This window comes from Bos grunniens, chromosome 20 (assembly GCF_055505025.1).
Source record: "Bos grunniens cultivar Pamir isolate PY7600 chromosome 20, Bosgru_T2T1.0, whole genome shotgun sequence".
NCBI classification, from domain to species: domain Eukaryota; kingdom Metazoa; phylum Chordata; class Mammalia; order Artiodactyla; family Bovidae; genus Bos; species Bos grunniens.
The window spans coordinates 72,781,142-72,787,141 of record NC_141184.1 but is presented as its reverse complement, the minus strand read 5'-3'; the positions used below and the strand labels follow the sequence as shown (position 1 = coordinate 72,787,141).

At 57.5% G+C, this 6,000-nt stretch overlaps 2 pseudogenes; both read left to right on the top strand.

Moving 5' to 3' along the window:
• The first annotated feature begins 1,374 nt into the window (after positions 1–1,374).
• LOC147350748 (5S ribosomal RNA) lies at positions 1,375–1,494 on the top strand (annotated as a pseudogene).
• Positions 1,495–4,918: 3,424 nt separating this feature from the next.
• Positions 4,919–5,038, top strand: LOC147350747 (5S ribosomal RNA; annotated as a pseudogene).
• Positions 5,039–6,000: the final 962 nt, after the last annotated feature.

Below are 6,000 nucleotides of genomic sequence, written 5' to 3'. Positions count from 1 at the left end.
TGCATTTAACCATCTCTCAAAAAGGAAGAGAGCTTCACCTGCACATGTTTCTTTCAAAAACGTCCATTGCTTTTCAATTCTGGGGTTTCTCTCTTGCCTTGTTCAGTTAGCCTTAACAGTAAAAATCAACGAAAACTACATAAAGATTCAAAGATACCAACAAAGGACAGCTTCTGTTTTTGAAATCATCTTTCCATTTAGTAGAACACGAGCTCTATTCTTTGTATTTTGCCTAGGGAATTAGCAATGTCCTGGTTCAGATGGCAAGGCATCCGCGCGCAGGAGACTGGGGTTTGATCCCTGGGTCGGGAAGATCCCGCCGGAGAAGGAAATGGCAACCCACTCCCAGTATCCTCGCCTGGGAAATGCCACGGACAGAGGAGCCTGATGGGCCGCAGTCCATGGGTTGTATTAAAGTTGGGCTCAACCCAGCAACTACGAACACAAGTATTTCCAAAGACCACACTCAAGTGTGTGTGTGTGTGTGTGTGTGTGTGTGTGTGTGTGTGTCTGTATCTCCTCTTGCCGTCTTGGAGTCTGTCTCGGAATCTTCATGTATTTCTGCCTCTGTATCTCCTGACAGCCAGCCGCCGGCCCGTTCGTCTTGCCCCCGCCTCTCCCAGGCGCTCTGGCTCTGGCTGAGGAGCTTGCGCAGGCCAGCTGTCTCCCTTGGCGTGGGTGCGTGCGAGTGTCTGTGTGTCTGTCTGTGTGCCTGCCTGTGGCTCGTCTGCTCTCTCAGGAAGGTCGAAGGCTTGGCGTGGGGGCAAAGGGGGGGCCTCGGTAGTGCGAAGGGGAGGGGCTGAGGCGCTCCGCTCGACCGCGCCTCCCTGGCTTCTGCTGGGTTTGGGCACCGGACAGGTGCCGGGCAAGTTGGGCTCTCAAGTTTCGCTGCGCCTAGGCCCGCAGGAGGTTCAGAGGCCCCTGGGCCGCTGGGGTTGGGAGGCGGCGGGCGCCGAAGACCGACACATCTGGGGCCGCGCGGGCCTGAGCGGCGAATGGGATCCGGGGGAGGCCCCGCTCAGCCAGCGCGGCCGGGTCTGGAGTTGCCGCGGGTGGGAGGGCGCCGAGACCTCCGCACCCCTCAGCCCAGCCCCCAGGCCCCGCGCGCACGCATGCACGCACGCCCTCCCGGTCAATGGGGGGTCCTGGAAGCCCCTCGGGCCCCCGGGCCCGGCCAGGCGCTTGCTGCTCTGGTGTTGGCGGTGTTCCGGGGGGCGGGCCGGCGTCAGCAGGCTGGAGTCCGGTCGCGGGTCGTGCGGCTCAAGTACAGCACGCCCCGCGACGAGAGGTGCGGCCCGTTGGCCCGACCTGCAGGGCAGAGCGAAAGGGAGGCGAAGCGCAAGGCTCTTAGGGCGCCCCGAGCCAAGCGCCACTGTCTCAGGCCGTATCAGCCTGAAGGCGCCCGATCTCGTCTGATCTCGGAAGCTAAGCAGGGTCGGGCCCGGTTAGGATCTTGGATGGGAGACCACCTGGGAATCCCGGGTGCTCGAGGCTTTTTGCCTACCAGAAGAGGTCCTTTAGCCCCCGCCGCGCATCCCGATTCTTGGATCCCCCCCCGCAGCCCCAGCCCCTCCCGGGCCGCGGGGAGCGGCTGGCCGGGGCCCCGACTCCCGCTGCAGACCTGGGTTGCCTCCGCGCGGCCCGCGAGCCCCTCCGCATTCGCATTCGGCTTCCAGGACACCCGACGACCGGCAGTCCCGTCTCCATCTGGGGCTCCTTTGGCTTGCCTCAGGCAATCCCGGGGCTTGCACGGACTCCCGCCAGAGCCCCAGCCCCCGCCCCACCCCCTGCCTCGCAGGCCATCGCGCATGCGCATGTGCGCACGCACGCACAGATAGATGTGCCCAAACGGGGCATCTATCTTGTTCACTTATACCGTGGGTGTGTCCATGCCTGGGAGTCGGACTGCTGAACCATACGCTACTTCCACTTTTAGTTCCTTCGGGAACCTCCATATTCTTTTCCATACCGGCTCTACCCACGCCCATTCCTACTCCCCGTGGAGGAGAGTTCCCTTTGCTCCACATCTTCTCCAGCACTGGTTATTGACAGACATTGCAGTGAGGCCCAATCGGACTCATGTGAAGTGGTCCCTCCTTGGAGTTTGGAGTTGAGCCTCTCCAATCATTAGTGATGTGGAGCAAGATGACCTTTTGGAAATGCAGATGCAATGCTGTCACCTCCCTGCTCCAACGGCTCTCGTATTTTCCCAGCATATTGAAGATACGACCACTTCCCTTCAGGCTTGCTCCTCACGTTCTTCTCTGATGTCTTTTGCCTGGAATGCCCTCTGCACTCTTTGGCTTCCATCCCATAGGGCATTTTTCGTTTCTTGAATGTCCTAAGTTTCCCTGGTCACATAGCCTTCCAAGATGCTATTTTCCCGGCCTGAAATTCTTCCTGCATCTCAACCCTGGTTTACCTAGGTTCAACCTATGGACCTCAACGAAATGGTGCCTCTGGAAAGCCTTCCCTGACACCCAGGTTTTGTGGTGAGGGAAGAGGCCCCTCTTATAGGTTCTCAAAGGATCTGCCTGTGATGTATCATTAGAGTCGTCTCAGTGAAAGCAGGAACTCTGTGTCTTCTTCTCTCCGCCTTCTATTCCCTGAAACTTATTACATGCCTCCTAGCTCATCGTAGGTGCTCAGTATTTACTTAGTGTGTGAAAGACAGAAAAGCTCTTGGAAGCCTCAAGGGGTCACTTGGCTCGGCACTTTTGATCTCTTTGTATGTTTGGCGATTCAATTCTTTCCTTTCCTGGGTTGATGTGTACACTATATTCGAGGCACAATCTAAGGCATGAAGACATATCCATACATAGAGGTTCTTGCTTTCAAGGAACTCGTACAGCAGATTTCTACAAGTTAGGGCTTTTCAAAGGCTCTAGAAGCATGAGAACGTTCATTATGCTCCATTTTCATTTCAAAGAACGATCGTTTGACTTCCATAGCAAAGGTGGAGACCTTCCAACGTTGAGTCCATTACTTATACCTTGACCATTTCAGGCAAGTCTTGTGGTTCCTTCTGGACGTGTGTGGCTCTTGCAGAAATGTGAAGATCTTCCATCGTCCTCAGACTTTGGTGTCATTTGCAATCATCCAGAAAGCTTCCAGGTCTAGGTTCCAGACCACCACCACACACAGTCAGTAGCCAACGGAGTGGATTCCAGGAATACGTGTTGTTCACCCGCATTACCGTTGATATTGTTGCTGCACACTCAATGCAGTGGGCAGGGCCTGGATTGTCCACTGGGTCTCATGTGGAATGGAAAGAAGGGCTTCCCCCCCCCCACACACACCACCCCCACTGTTGACAGCCTTGTGACTAGAAACGGTCCCCGAAACAAGAATCAGACAAACCAGAGAAGCCCAGATGATAGTCCTTGAGATGAAGGAACTAAGCAGCTGGTTGAGATGGCACCAAGGGGAAAGGTTGCTCTTTTTGTCTGCCCCTCTACTCCTTTCTTCCTGGACACCTTAGGGCTTCGTCATGGAGATTTGAAAGAAAGTGCACAAAAGTCATATGTGTTGAATCAAGATTTTGCATTTAACCATCTCTCAAAAAGGAAGAGAGCTTCACCTGCACATGTTTCTTTCAAAAACGTCCATTGCTTTTCAATTCTGGGGTTTCTCTCTTGCCTTGTTCAGTTAGCCTTAACAGTAAAAATCAACGAAAACTACATAAAGATTCAAAGATACCAACAAAGGACAGCTTCTGTTTTTGAAATCATCTTTCCATTTAGTAGAACACGAGCTCTATTCTTTGTATTTTGCCTAGGGAATTAGCAATGTCCTGGTTCAGATGGCAAGGCATCCGCGCGCAGGAGACTGGGGTTTGATCCCTGGGTCGGGAAGATCCCGCCGGAGAAGGAAATGGCAACCCACTCCCAGTATCCTCGCCTGGGAAATGCCACGGACAGAGGAGCCTGATGGGCCGCAGTCCATGGGTTGTATTAAAGTTGGGCTCAACCCAGCAACTACGAACACAAGTATTTCCAAAGACCACACTCAAGTGTGTGTGTGTGTGTGTGTGTGTGTGTGTGTGTGTGTGTGTCTGTATCTCCTCTTGCCGTCTTGGAGTCTGTCTCGGAATCTTCATGTATTTCTGCCTCTGTATCTCCTGACAGCCAGCCGCCGGCCCGTTCGTCTTGCCCCCGCCTCTCCCAGGCGCTCTGGCTCTGGCTGAGGAGCTTGCGCAGGCCAGCTGTCTCCCTTGGCGTGGGTGCGTGCGAGTGTCTGTGTGTCTGTCTGTGTGCCTGCCTGTGGCTCGTCTGCTCTCTCAGGAAGGTCGAAGGCTTGGCGTGGGGGCAAAGGGGGGGCCTCGGTAGTGCGAAGGGGAGGGGCTGAGGCGCTCCGCTCGACCGCGCCTCCCTGGCTTCTGCTGGGTTTGGGCACCGGACAGGTGCCGGGCAAGTTGGGCGCTCAAGTTTCGCTGCGCCTAGGCCCGCAGGAGGTTCAGAGGCCCCTGGGCCGCTGGGGTTGGGAGGCGGCGGGCGCCGAAGACCGACACATCTGGGGCCGCGCGGGCCTGAGCGGCGAATGGGATCCGGGGGAGGCCCCGCTCAGCCAGCGCGGCCGGGTCTGGAGTTGCCGCGGGTGGGAGGGCGCCGAGACCTCCGCACCCCTCAGCCCAGCCCCCAGGCCCCGCGCGCACGCATGCACGCACGCCCTCCCGGTCAATGGGGGGTCCTGGAAGCCCCTCGGGCCCCCGGGCCCGGCCAGGCGCTTGCTGCTCTGGTGTTGGCGGTGTTCCGGGGGGCGGGCCGGCGTCAGCAGGCTGGAGTCCGGTCGCGGGTCGTGCGGCTCAAGTACAGCACGCCCCGCGACGAGAGGTGCGGCCCGTTGGCCCGACCTGCAGGGCAGAGCGAAAGGGAGGCGAAGCGCAAGGCTCTTAGGGCGCCCCGAGCCAAGCGCCACTGTCTCAGGCCGTATCAGCCTGAAGGCGCCCGATCTCGTCTGATCTCGGAAGCTAAGCAGGGTCGGGCCCGGTTAGGATCTTGGATGGGAGACCACCTGGGAATCCCGGGTGCTCGAGGCTTTTTGCCTACCAGAAGAGGTCCTTTAGCCCCCGCCGCGCATCCCGATTCTTGGATCCCCCCCCGCAGCCCCAGCCCCTCCCGGGCCGCGGGGAGCGGCTGGCCGGGGCCCCGACTCCCGCTGCAGACCTGGGTTGCCTCCGCGCGGCCCGCGAGCCCCTCCGCATTCGCATTCGGCTTCCAGGACACCCGACGACCGGCAGTCCCGTCTCCATCTGGGGCTCCTTTGGCTTGCCTCAGGCAATCCCGGGGCTTGCACGGACTCCCGCCAGAGCCCCAGCCCCCGCCCCACCCCCTGCCTCGCAGGCCATCGCGCATGCGCATGTGCGCACGCACGCACAGATAGATGTGCCCAAACGGGGCATCTATCTTGTTCACTTATACCGTGGGTGTGTCCATGCCTGGGAGTCGGACTGCTGAACCATACGCTACTTCCACTTTTAGTTCCTTCGGGAACCTCCATATTCTTTTCCATACCGGCTCTACCCACGCCCATTCCTACTCCCCGTGGAGGAGAGTTCCCTTTGCTCCACATCTTCTCCAGCACTGGTTATTGACAGACATTGCAGTGAGGCCCAATCGGACTCATGTGAAGTGGTCCCTCCTTGGAGTTTGGAGTTGAGCCTCTCCAATCATTAGTGATGTGGAGCAAGATGACCTTTTGGAAATGCAGATGCAATGCTGTCACCTCCCTGCTCCAACGGCTCTCGTATTTTCCCAGCATATTGAAGATACGACCACTTCCCTTCAGGCTTGCTCCTCACGTTCTTCTCTGATGTCTTTTGCCTGGAATGCCCTCTGCACTCTTTGGCTTCCATCCCATAGGGCATTTTTCGTTTCTTGAATGTCCTAAGTTTCCCTGGTCACATAGCCTTCCAAGATGCTATTTTCCCGGCCTGAAATTCTTCCTGCATCTCAACCCTGGTTTACCTAGGTTCAACCTATGGACCTCAACGAAATGGTG